Source organism: Cetorhinus maximus, chromosome 22, assembly GCF_964194155.1.
Source record: "Cetorhinus maximus chromosome 22, sCetMax3.hap1.1, whole genome shotgun sequence".
Taxonomy (NCBI): Eukaryota; Metazoa; Chordata; class Chondrichthyes; order Lamniformes; family Cetorhinidae; genus Cetorhinus; species Cetorhinus maximus.
Genome location: NC_135900.1, coordinates 6717694 through 6731156, shown reverse-complemented (window position 1 = coordinate 6731156; position 13463 = coordinate 6717694).

Genomic DNA, 13463 nt, shown 5'->3' with positions numbered 1-13463 from the left:
TGTGGTGTAGGTACACCCACACAGTGCTGTTAGGGAGGGAGTTTCAGGATTTTGACCCAATGACAGTGAAGGAACAGCGATATATTTCCAAATCAGGATGGTGAGTGGCTCAGAGGGGAACTTCCAGCTGGTGGTGTACCCATCAGCTGCCTGTCCTTCTAGATGGTAAAACAAAAACAGAATTACCTGGAAAAACTCAGCAGGTCTGGCAGCATCGGCGGAGAAGAAAAGAGTTGACGTTTCGAGTCCTCATCCTTCTAGAAGGTAGTGGCTGTGGGTTTGAAAGGTATGGTCTAAGGAAGCTTGGTGAGTTGCTGCCGTGCCTCTTGAAGATGGTACACACTGCTGCTACTGTGCGTCAGTGGTGAAGAGAGTGAATGTTTGTGGATGTGGTGCCAATCAAGTGGGCTGCTTTGTCCTGGATCGTGTCAAGCTTTATGAGTGTTGTGGGAGCTGCACTCATCCAGGCAAGTGGAGAGTATTCCATCACACTCCTGACTTGTGCCTTGTAGATGGTGGACAGGCTTTGGGGAGTCAGGAGGTGAGTTACTTGCCGCAAGATTCCTAGTCTCTGACCTGCTCTTGTAGCCACAGTGTTTATATGGCTAGTCCAGTTCAGTTTCTGGTCAATGGTAACCCCCAGGATTTTGATAGTGGGGGATTCAGCGATAGTAATGCCATTGAACGTCAAGGGGCAATGGTTAGATTCTCTCTTTTGAGATGGTAATTTCCTGGCACTTATGTGGCATGAATGCTACTTGCCACTTGTCAGCCCAAGCCTGGATATCGTCCAGGTCTTGCTGCATTCTGACATGGACTGCTTCAGTATCTGAGGAGACACAAATGATGTTGAACATTGTGCAATCGTCAGTGAACATCCCCACTTCTGACATTATGAAGGAAGGTCATCGATGAGGCAACTGAAGATGGTTGGGCCTAGAACACTGGCCTGAGGAACTCCTGCAGTGATATCCTTATCCTTTGTGCTAGGTATGACTCCAACCAGTGGAGGGTTTTCCCTCTGATTCCCATTGACTCTAGTTTTGCTAGGGCTCCTTGACGCTACACTCGGTCAAATGTGGCCTTGATGTCAAGGGCAGTCACTCTCACCTCAGATATCATAGGTATCAGCCAAAACTGCTGCTCCTCAGGTTGTTGATGCTTGATGATAAGTCTTAATGGTTACTGGAATGCTATTTCAGAATTCTTCCATAATCATAATTCCCCTCAAGTTCTCAAAATTTTTCTCTAACTTTAACCTTTGATTCCACAGCATTTCTTTTCCCTAACAAATATTACAGACGTTTCATTCGGCCTTTTCTTTATAGTCCAAAATTTCAACTGATATGCTTCATGGACAATTAAGTTTGTAAGCATTGAGTATTGCCCTTTTAACCAATTCATTGCCTGCTGATTGCTCTTCTGACAGACTAGTGTACACATTGATAATTGCGCCTGTCAGGACACTCTGTAACATTAAGGCCCAAGCATCTTTTGGCCACTTCAGATTCACAGCGATCTTTTCAAATGAGGTTAAATGTTTTTCAATTCTATCCTCTGTAACCTTAGGCACTAGGCGAAGACTCTTTGTTATATCAGAAGTAAGTTACTCATATGAACTCCTACACTCTCTTTCACCCTGCACCCTAAGCTTTTCTCCAGCCAGTTCATACTGTTTGAGTTCTTTTTCTCTTTGAAACTCTCTACCTCTTTCCTTATCTCTTTCCTCCTTCGCTAACTTCTCTCTGGAGGTCAGATTCAATCTTCTCTTCATTTCAATTTCTTTCAATCTTTCATTTTCTTTATCCTTTTCCTCTTTCTCCAATTCGAACTTATTCCTTTCCATTTCCTTTCCTTTTGCTAATTGGAGTTTTTTCATCTCTTTTCCCTTTTCCTATCGCAAGTGGCTTCATCTGCAACTGAATTCTTGCTAACTCCAGCTGTGATACACCCGTTTCAGGTTTCTCCCCTTTTAATTCTAAAATGCTGGCTAATAAATTGAATCATATTATCCTTATGAGATGCTGCTTTTATTTCTACCTTCAACTGATCTGCTAACTCTCTTGGTGGAGCCTAAATCAAGGATTTCAAACAATCCACTGTTACATTTTCTACTCCCAGAAAAGCCTCAGCAGCAGTTAAAGCCATCTTTGAGTTCCAACCTGTGTAATATGCTCCACAGCAAACCTTGTATATGTGCCCAGTAGCTCCACATACTTGCTTCTTGAAGGCCAGAATCTTCTGTCCGGTGTGCGGGGCCCAATGCGTGAAATAACGTGTGGTGACATCGGGCGTGTGTCCCGACATCACCGCACGTCATTCCGATCTTCAGTTCGGCGGGCACGCACCAGAGTCGGCTGTGCGCCCGCCGAACTGTCAAAAGCCTGTTAAGGCCGTTAATAATTTAATTGAGGTAATTGTCAGGGCTGCCTGGTTAAGGTTGGCCGGCAGGCGAAGACCATAAGACCATAAGACATAGGAGCAGAAATTAGGCCATTCGGCCCATCGAGTCTGCTCCGCCATTCAATCATGGCTGATAAGTTTCTCAACCCCTTTCTCCTGCCTTCTCCCCGTAACCTTTGATCCCCATGCCAATCAAGAACCTATCTATCTCGGTCTTAAATACACTCAATGACTTGGCCTCCACAGCCTTCTGTGGCAATGAATTCCATAGATTCACCACTTTCTGGCTAAAGAAGTTTCTCCTCATCTCTGTTCTAAAAGGTCTTCCCTTTACTCTGAGGCTGTGCCCTTGGGTCCTAGTCTCTCCTACTAGTGGAAACATCTTCCCCACGTCCGCTCTATCCAGGCCTTTCAGTATTCTGTAAATTTCAATCAGATCCCCCCCTCATCCCTCTAAACTCCATCGAGTATAGACCCAGAGTCCTCAAACGTTCCGAAGAGCCCAGGCGGCCTTCATATTTTTCATGGGACCTCATCCACAGGCGGGATGAGGTTTCATGAAGGGTTTATAACTTAAATATAATTTTTTATTAAAATTCATAGGCATGTCACGGTTCATGTGACACTGTCACATGAGGGGATATGTCAACTTTTCATCATCAAATGAATCTCCCTGAGGCAGCTCCATGCCTCAGGGAGATTTCTGCGCTCTCTCGCGCGAAAGAGCATAGGCCCCTGACTCTCCCTCCTCCCTCCGCCCGCATTGGCAGTGCTCAGCGCTTCCAGGCGCATGTCACGCTGGGCGGGCCTTAATTGGCCCCGCCCATGTAAAATGGCAGCGCCCAGCCGATCACAGGCGGCGATCAGCTCCGTGCCCGCCCACGGCCGCTCCCGACCTTCCCGCCCGACAGGGAGAAAATTCTCCCCTGAGGATTCACAGATCCTACCTAAATTCAAGGATTTATGATCATGCAAGAGCCCTCACTTTGTTATGATCCCACCTGTTGTTAATACTGGACAAATCTGATCCCAGAGTGAAATTTGATTCGATAGATTCTAACTCTTTTTTAGAATCCATGGAGGAAATTTACTGAACAAATTCACAGGAGTCTGCTGACGAACTTTGAACACGAAGAATAAAATATTTATTAAACAAGAAAAATGAACTATATTACACCAGACTAAAAGGTTGGAAAGATCTCAATACAAACACAAGATGATGATTCATTATCCCAATATACCTTTACCTCAACAATATCTTTACAGACACAAAGCAGTGAAGAGTTACCACTAGTTTGACACAAAAGCTCCTTGCTTGGGATTGGCACACATGCAAATGATTTTCTTCTGGTGAATTCTTGAGCATTCACTTGATGTTTCTCAACCACCTTGTATCCTTTCCTGAGACACCCAAAAACCTCACTCTAAACTCACTATTTCTTCCACTGCAAGATAAATACGAGTTCTCTAAACTCAGTCTCCCAGTGACCTAGTAGTGTTTCTTATCTCAGATAGCTGAAAATCCCTGTTTTCACTCTCTGACACGCACTGAACTCCTACCTGCCTTTCTCTGTGTTTCTGTGCCTTTGTAACACTTGACCACTGTCGCTAAAAACACACCCAAAAGACTGACCTTTCAGCCACAGCTCCATCCAGACTTCTAGGCACCAAGGGCTCATAAAGAACCAAAAATGAAACTAAATCTTTTTTTTTTACCTTAGGGAGGTAAGACACAAATACATACATATGCAAGTTAAAAATTATACATTGTTCTTAACACTGGCAAGGCCAGCATTTATTGCCCGTCCATAACTGCCCTCGAGAACTTGGTTGTGAGCTGCCCTCTTGAACCGCTGTGGTCCATGTGGTCCTTCTTATGATGGAGTAAATAAGAAGTAGCTGTTCCCACTGGCAGGAGGGTAGGTAACCCAGAGGACACAGATTTAAGGTAATTGGCAAACTAACCAGAGGGGAGATAGGAAGAAACTTATCCATGCAGCAAGTTGTGATCTGGAATGCGCTGCCTGAAAGGGCGGTGGAAGCAGGTTCAATAGGAACTTTCAAAAGGGAATTGGAGAAATATTTGAAAGGGAAAAGAAAAATTGCAGAGCTATGGGGAAAGAGCAGTGAGTAAGACTAACCCTTTCAATGAGCCAAACAGGCACAAGGGGCCAAATTGCTCCCTCCTGTGCTGTATGATTGTAGGATTATTGCATTCTGCCCAGTGAGGGGAGAGAGGTTAGTGTATGATTATCTATATGCAGAGCCAGCTCAACAGCCGTATCATTTGTAATGTTAAGTGAACACAAGATGCAAATTTGGATTCTCTGCTCAGACTGAAATAATTCCAAATAAGTTTACAAAGAGTGTACCAAGTCCAGCTGAATGCTAAGCCTGAATGGAGTTACACTACCAGGAGCCAGGAGCAAATATAGGTCAAGGAGCGCAGGGGTGATAGGTGAACAGGGTGGGTGAAGTGACGTTGGACTATGTATCAGAGCGGCCCTCAGCTGTTTCTCACAGGACCGCACTGGCTTTAGATCGAAATCTGAATTCCGGGTTACAATGCTGGTTTCACACTGATAAGCTGCTGAAACTATTTAGTAAGAACAGTAATGTAATGTCGCAATACGACCTCACCAACTATAAGCTTCATGCAACATGTCTGGGCCGTCTGAAATGGTGAATTTCACAAAAACTCCTTGTCCACTGAATAAAAGTTTAAGATTGTAAATTTGCCATTGATCCCAGTTTGTGATTACACTGACGAGATTAGTGTACTTCATTCATTATCCAGCTTTATCATTGGACAAATCTGATTTACTGGCTGCTTTATTGGATTAAACCTTCCGACAATTCAGCAGCTGCATCATTTTAAGAGTTAACATGTAAAGAAAATTTTGGATTAGCGCTGGATTGAAGGGGGGGGACGGTATAGTGAGTTGCACCTCTGGTTAGTGATGTGACAGTGCTTATTTTGTGCAGTACATTCTGTGTGCTTTTCCCATGTGCAGTTATTTAATCCAAACCCTCCGAGCGGTGTCTGGCTGTGAGTTTCATGGATTTGTGGGTCAGTTATAACAGACGTACTAGGTCCTGTGTCAAAGGTCATAGTGTTGGAGGGCATTGACCCCACCACCAAGAGACAGCTTGCCAAGAGATTGAATGCATTCCGCCTCATGCACCTTTCATTGCACATTCCCCCTTGCTGGGTCCCTTTCACACTTTGCTAATAAACTCTCTTGTGTTTGAATGATGTTTGAAAATAATGATGTTCACACCACATTAAGAGTATCCCATCTGCAACTCACCAAATGTAAAACCCGAAACCCCCCCCAAATGAAATATGAACACTCCTTAAGCAAGACACTCATTCTCACAAGTGCAAATCTTCTCCTGTTTTTGTGAAGAGATCCTTGTCATTAAGTCTCCGGTGTGGGGAGGGGGGGGAACAGGGGTGGGTGGTGGGTGGGTTGTGGGGGGGGAGAGGCGTGGTGGGGGTGGCTGCAGGTTGATGTGAGATGAAAATCTAAGCACATGCAAATCACTTTAAGGCAATTGCAGCCCAGGCAGATTCGAGTGAACTTTAACAAGTTTAACAACTGCCCTCTAAACTGCGGGACTCTGTCACTTAAATAGCAACACTGCAATGTCCAAAACTCCCAACTCCACTTTTATCAGTAAAAACAAAGTTACATTTACTTACTTTTTAAAATGATACATAAAATGCTTAGATTGGGCATTTCTTGGGACAGAGTCCATTTTGTTTCCACTAACTCATATCTGTTGTTTTCAGCTGTGCGATATTAAGGTTCACAAAGTAACCCCCAGTCTGATCCTAATTCAGATGATCTAATCATTCATCTTTAGTGTTAAATTCCCATCTTGCTGTGCTGTTTAAATTGATGAATTCAAATTGTTGCACAATTCCGACTTTATAGTGCAAGAAACGTTGGATTTATCAACTTTCACTACACTACAGACAAATGAGATTAATCTGAATAGGTTTGTGGCAAATTATTTCATATCAATAGGGTTGTTTGATATAACCACCCAGTTCAATGATGAATTAGAGAAACCCCAGAACAAGATTATTTAATTCATTATTTAAACACTATTTCCATATCTGGAGAAAGTAGCCTTGGAAATTTGTCAATGATAAAATAGTTTTCAGCTTTTACATAACACCAGCAAATCGTGAAATTGAAATTTTAAACAGAGCTTTTTTCGGACTAATATCAGCCAATGGGTTTTCAGATATTGAGTGGAAATTCACAGAACATACAACATGAAAACAGGCCATTCAGCCCAACAGATCTGAACTGGCCTGTACCCTCCACAGGAACAAATAGTTCTAAGCACAGTTAGTCACTCTGACTTTATATCCCTTCACTCCCGCTTCCTTCCTCCATCTATCCCAGTTATCCAAGGAGTATTTCCCATACCTTTGCAGCCACCTCTCGTAAAAGGCCACCATCGATGAGGAGATCTAAGACCGTGTCAGCTGCACCAGTTCAGCATCTACAAACCACGGCACCAAATGTTTGACAAAAAGACCCCCGCAAGTCAACAAGAGTCCTAGTGTACAGAGCAGCTGTCATCACCAACCTCATGCACTGCAATGAGACCTGGGCTGTGTATCAGCGATACATCAGAGCGCTAGAGAAATTCCATCAGCAATGCCTCCGACACACCCTCTGGATTCACTGGGAAGACCATCAAGCAAACGCTAGTGTCACTCTTGAAAACAGCTCCACAAGCATTCAGGCAAAGCTCCTGAAAATTCAACTTCAATGGACTGAACACTGTGTCCGGATGGCCAAAAACAGTCTCCCCTGTTTCCTCAATTCTCAAATGGCCAATGGTCCAGCGGAGGACAAAGAAAATGTTTCAAAGACGCTCCGAAGCTTCCACTGAGGGACTGGGAGGAGCTCACCACCAATGGCGACAACTTGTCCCTCAAGCCGCATCACGCTTTGAGTCCCAATGTCTGAATGATGTCGCAGAGCGGCGGCAGAGAAGGAAAGAAAAGGAAGCAAGTCCTGCCCTCCGGATCCCACTACCTTGTGGGACACCCTGCCCCATGTGCCCAACGATCTGTGGGTCGTGAATCAGCCTGTTCAGTCACATGAAGACCCATGGCAGAAGCTCACAAACTTGCAAAGACGCCATCCTCGAATTGAGGGACAACTGATGATCCAAGTTAAACTTGCATGTTGCATCATCAGATGTACAATCCAAAGCACAATTCCCAACCGTAGAATCTTTCTATCATATTTCAATGGTCACATTCAATTCGCTGTGTCACACTTTGGGGGGAAAAAAAATAGCAAAACAATGGAACGCTCCAAGAAAACAAAATTCCAGAGTCAGTGTGTCTCTTATTTGACATTTGGATAAAATCACAGAAGGTTTACTTAACAGCAGCAGCCATGTCATTGACCAACTTCTGAACACAATCATAATGCAGGAACTTGGGGATGAATTTTGGATATTTTTTTATGTGTCAGCTGCTGAGTCTTTAGCCAGAAAAAAACTCTTAAGAAGTCTGGTGAATTTATGATGGCTTTTCTTAGTAACCCAGAACTACATTGCGACAACAACCTGCATTTATACAGTTCCAAGGAACTGTTTTACCAATAACTAACTGAGTTACAAGCCTTAATTAAACATGACTCAACAAAATTGGAATGAGCAACTAGCAACAAATCTTACATTTCTTGAATATTGCTGAAAAGGGACACATGTTGCCGAAGTTTCTCATCTTGCACTCCTCAGGACAAATGCAAGAATTGCAAATTTCAAACAATTTATACTACAGGAGAAAAGGGTGTTGATTGGTTGGGATGTCATCTCTGATTGGCCAAGGTATTGCCATGGAGAAAGCCAAGGGAAACTATTGGTTCCCCATGCTTCCCAGTAATTCCAAAGAGGCACAAGGGTTGGACATATTCCTTTTGTTTGCAGAGAGCAGGTCCCTGTGTATGAATGTATGTCACTTCTAGCAAGCATAAATGAGCCACCTTACGAGCTCAAGTGATTAACGTAAATTGGTTGTTAGTGTAGCTGTTAGCACACTCAGGGTTGTTCAGCAAGTGCTGCACAGCTGCAGAATCACATCTAACAGTAGACGTTTTGTTTTGGGTTTTGCAAGTGCCGGCTGGTTGAGTACAGTCTGTGCTCTGCATATTTCGAATAGCCAGAGGAACATATTGTTTGACTTGATGAGCCAATCGTTTGGACGTATGGCCTACGTATCTGACACCACACCGGCACTGAAAGTCTGTGCTACCAAGGTGGCTGTTTCTTACATTCCTATTAGATTTAAATTGGTTGCCTTCAAGTGGGTATATAATGGGCAAAATGTACACATTTTACTTCTAATGTCAAATAGTGTAAAATTAGGCCATAAATTATTGGCAAATGCACAGAAGAGCCCATCGGCGCCTAGAAAGAGAAAAGACAAGATGATTGTTTCAGGCGTAACCCTTTAAGAACTGAAGAAAGGTCTTACTCTGATTTAGCACCTTCTCTTTACAAAGCGCTGAGGGTCCCTTTGCAGCATTTTCTAGTTCTATTCCGCACTTGCAATGTTTCATGTTTCTCTGTGGCTCTGAGATGGATAGAGATGTGAAGTGTCCAGCTGTTGCGTGCAGTGATGCACCGACACAAACTAAAAAGCTTATTTTATAGGCTTTAGCTGGCATTTGCATTTGTCTGAATTCTGCTGCTAGACTCCGCACCTACCTTTTGATTGATTCCAAAGGCTTCAGTGTTGCTGTCCATCAGAGGAAACTTCAAAAGGCTCTCGTAATTAGAAGATTTAACAGAATTTTTTTTAATTGAAACCCTGCCTTTTGTACCTGATGATTAATTAGGCTTAAAGAAGCTGATTTGTTTCAAAGGCCTATACCCATTAAGCGTGTCTCAGAGTCTGAAGTGAATCACAGAATCTGTAATCCTGATAATATAAAGTGTTGCAGATTCGTTTGTTAGGATCCAGCGCCCTTTGCTTCATTATTTTTTTTTTTGTGTGGCTTATTCCCATTCCTTCAAATGCATTGTGTAATATCAGACAGGCTGGATACCTTATTCTAAGACAGGTTTCCCCACAGTCACTCATGTCTTAAATGTAATTTGAAGATTCCTCCCCTTAAAGCTGATGAAAGTGACACACTTTTATAGTTTTAGAAGGAAATTTTAACAAATTACTTTGCCTTTATATGGGTACTATCCTCTGATGCCTCCACTTTTTGTGCACTTCTATTAAGACAACACATAAGCCATATATTTTTTCAAACTGAGCTCAAAAGCAGCAGAGAATTTTGTAGACGGTCATTTTCAAGTGCTAAAATGGAACAAACTAATGGCAAGGCCAAACGCAGGTTGGCTGACCGCTTTGCGGAATACCTCCATTCAGTCTCCAAGCTTCTGGTGGCCTGTCATTTTAATTCTCTGCCTGGCTCTGACACAGACATCTCTGTCCTCAGCCTGCTGCACTGTTCCAGTGAAGCTCGAGGAACAGCCCCTCTTCATTTGCTTATCATTTTACAGCCGTCCAGATTCAACATTGAGCTCCGCAATTTCAGCCCATAATCTCGACTCCTTTTTTTTCATTCATTCATGGGATGTGGGGGAGGGTGGGGGGTTGGAGCTGGGTAGACCAGCATTTATTGTTTGGAGGACATTTAAGAGTCAAAACTACATTGCTAGTGGGTCTGGAGTCACATGTAGGCCAGGCCAGGTAAGGACAGCAGATTTCCTTCCCTAAAGGACATTATAGTGAGCCAGGTGGGTTTTTAGGACAACTGGCAATGGTTTCATAGCCATCATCAGACTTCCAATTCCAGGTTTTTTATTGAATTCAAATTTTACCATCTGCCATGGTGGATCCAAACTCGGGTCCCCAGAGCATTACCCTGGGTCTCTAGAACACTAGCCCAGTGACAATGCCGCTTTGCCACCACCTCCACTCCTTTGCTTGCTTCATTTTTTTTCATTTCAGATGGCAGAGCACATCTGCCCTAGGCATATCTTTGTTGCTCTTCTTGCTCTATCTCCATCCCATTTGGCTCTGGGAGACTAACTCTTCTGTCATTCAATCTCTCCTGATTTCCATCCTATCATGGGCCTTCCTTTTGTCCTTCCACCCCCACCTCCCCCTTTCTTTGCTCAAAACCTATTACATTTCCCAGTCCTGACTGACCTGAAATGTTAACTCTGTTTCTCTCTTCACAGGGGCTGCCATAACCTACCGATTATTTCCAGAACTTTCTGGTTTTGTTTCAGATTTCCAGCATCCACAGTATTCTGCTTTTCTCTTACCCAACAAGCATCCCCGGTGCTTTTAAATAAAGTCAGTGTTCCTTGAAGTGGGAGTGCAGCAGCAGGTTTAGGAATATGTGAAGGTCATATCAACATCAGCCATTCCTAAGGATGAACCCCATCATCCCACCATGTCCCTCATTCTCTCATATCACTCTAGAAACTCTAGAAACACAAATGTTTGTTTCAGTATAAAGTTCTGACTGCCCCGCATGACCATAACCATTGACTTCGGTCCCCTGAACAATTTACCTGAATAAATGTCATCAGTTCCCTTGCACTTAAACGCTGGCTCTGGTTCGAGAGGCAGAACTGTGTTTACGCTACTTGTTCCTGCTTGGTGGGGCTCTCTGGGAGACAGCTTTGCGTGTGGGTGTGTATGCCTGGATACACGCATGGTCAAAAGAAATGTAGTCGATTGGAGAGCTGGAAAGGGATAATGCTTGCCCTCCACGCACTGACGTTGATGCATATTGTGAACTAGGTGTCGCACTGCATTAAAATAAAAACAGAAAATGCTGGAAAAACTCAGCAGGTCTAAATGCATCTGTGGAGAGAGAGAAACAGAGTTAACGTTTCGAGTCAGTGTGACCCTTCTTCAGAGCTAAAGAGAGGTAGAAACGTGATGAAATTTATACTGTTTAAGGGGTAGGGCAGGTGAAGCTTGGAAGAGGCCAGCAAGGGGCGGGGGCTAAGGAGAGGCTGGCAAAGATGTCTTTGCAAAGACGTCATTGGCCTTTTTCCAGCTTCACCTGATCCACTCCCTTAAACAGCATAAATTTCATCACATTTTTACCTCTCGTCATTCCTGAAGGAGGGTCACACGGACTCGAAATGTTAACCCTGTCTCTCTCTCCGCAGTTGCTGTCAGACCTGCTGAGTTTTTCCAGCACTTTCCTGTTTTTATTTCAGATTCCCAGCGTCCACAGTGTTTTGCTTTTATCGTAGCACTGCAACTGAATTTCCATTCCTTACAGTGTCAATGTGAAGCTGTGTGAGAGTACCACCCCCAGGGAGTCCCACCCTCCCACCCCCCCACCTCCACGGGTCCTGAAGGCAAAATTAGGCTGTAACATTGGCGCAAAGAGGAAATCACTTCACATCGTTGCCGGATTCGTAAATAAACCCTAAATATCTCATCGTTCCTTGTTACCGAAAATCGTCTTTGTTGTTCGATTCTACTTTCTCTGAGGATCCCCTACCTATGTATCAGTGACCAGACTGTTGTACTGCTCCTATTTGGAAGTTTATTTTACAGAACTTGAATTGTACTGTCTCCATCTGCAGTGCAAGAGGTAGCAAGTCCCAGGGATTCAGTCTGATTGTAACAATCCCATTAAGATGATCATTTCCCCTTAATCTAAGCCATGCATATCTCGTAATGAAAGTATAACAAGGCAGCCGGGCTTGAGTTTCATTCATCGGTTTCATTGATTCATCAGCTCAAACCTGTCCTGATCAACATGCTGCACCAAGGTTAGATTTAACACATACATTGCTCTCATGTTTAATTATTTTACACTTAACCACATTGCACCTGCTGCAGTTACATAAAGATCTAAACTGTACTTAGTCCGGTTGCATTGGTTCTTCGTTATTTACAAGTAGAGCCAGTAAAGTGATTGTTGCTGGGCTAGTAATCCTGAGAACGTAAGTTCAGATCCCACCAGGGTAGTTTGGCTGTTTGAAGTCGGTTTTAAAAATAAGGCTGGAGGTGAAAGCAGGGGTTGGTAAAAGCAGCCACGCGCTGGCAGATTGCAGTAAAAAACCCAGCCGATATCCTTTGGGGAAGGAAAGCTCCTGTCCTTACCCGGCCTGGGCCTCTATGTGACTCCAGTCCCACACCAAACACGATGGCCTCTTATATGTCCCCTGAAGCGGCCCCTCCAATATATCAAACCGCTACTGGTGATTCTAGAAGTCCTGCCAACATTTTCTGAGGATGAGATTGGATGGTCAGTGTCGCCCACATCCCAAGAATGAAGTTTTAAAAATTGTCCTGCCTTCTATTTGCTTTTAATCTGAAAATGTGGAAAACCTACTTAACAAATCATTAACACAGACTAAAAATAGGAAAGATCCCAGGACTGGTCCTGAATACTTTGCTTGTTAATCTATGGTTTGTACACGAAGGAAAAAGAATGATCTGGAAGGCGCTGCCTGAAAGGGCAGTGGAAGCAGATTCAACATTTACTTTCAAAAGGGAATTGGATAAATACGTGGAAAGGAAACATTGGCAGGGCCCTGGGGAAAGAGCAGGGAAGTAGGATTAATTGGATAGCTCCTTCACAGAACTGGCATGAACACGATGGGCCAAATGGCCTCCTTCTGTGCTGTATGAACACAAGAACACAAGAATTAGGAGCAGGCGTAGGCCGTTTGGCCCCTTGAGCCTGCTCCGCCATTCGATAAGATCATGGGTGATTCTATGATTATATGTGGTGAATGGACGTGTCCTATATCTAGGAGAAAACTAAAAAGTTACAAAATGTGAAAATTGTCACACTGTCCACAGAAGGATGAGGAATTCGTGGATGAAACTCAAGCCCGGCTCCCTTGCAATACTTTCATCATGAGATATACATGGCTCGATTAAGGGGAAATTATCATCTTAATGGAAATGTTACAATCAGACTGAATCCCTGGGACTTGCTGCCTCTTGCACTGCTCTCCTACCTTCTGAGGTAGCATTCCAAGGTTTTGGAGAAAGGTGCAGAGGAGATTTACCAGAATGG